Source organism: Chrysochloris asiatica, unplaced genomic scaffold, assembly GCF_000296735.1.
Source record: "Chrysochloris asiatica unplaced genomic scaffold, ChrAsi1.0 scaffold00011, whole genome shotgun sequence".
NCBI classification, from domain to species: domain Eukaryota; kingdom Metazoa; phylum Chordata; class Mammalia; order Afrosoricida; family Chrysochloridae; genus Chrysochloris; species Chrysochloris asiatica.
The window spans coordinates 6784273-6784743 of NW_006408529.1; positions in this window are offsets into that span (position 1 = coordinate 6784273).

Genomic DNA, 471 nt, shown 5'->3' on the forward strand with positions numbered 1-471 from the left:
GCATTTACAAAATGGAAATAAAGAAAACGAAGTTTTGTTTCTTTTAAATCCTTTTAAGTTTAAAAAAGGAAGATGGACTTTAATCATTATAATTGGAAGATGATGAGTAACTTGTACTCAATTCCCATCCTAGAAAATGGACAGATCCAGAATATTTCAATAAAGTAGAGGCTATATACAAATGAGGCATATACAAATGAGGAAGACTCTTAAATTCTGCCCTAAGGGACAAATACTGTAAAATTTCCATTTATCCTTCAATTAATGGTGCTGCACCAATTTACCACTGTAACTGTATAATAAAGAAACAAAACAAGAACAGTGTTAGGAATTACTGGATATATTCTATATACTAATACTAAGTAGGGGACACATAATGTAATTTTGGTTCACAGGTGAGAAGCAAATTTATGGAGTGAAAAGATAAATAGTGTATTGAAATAAATCTGTCTCCTAGTGGTTATGGAGTCC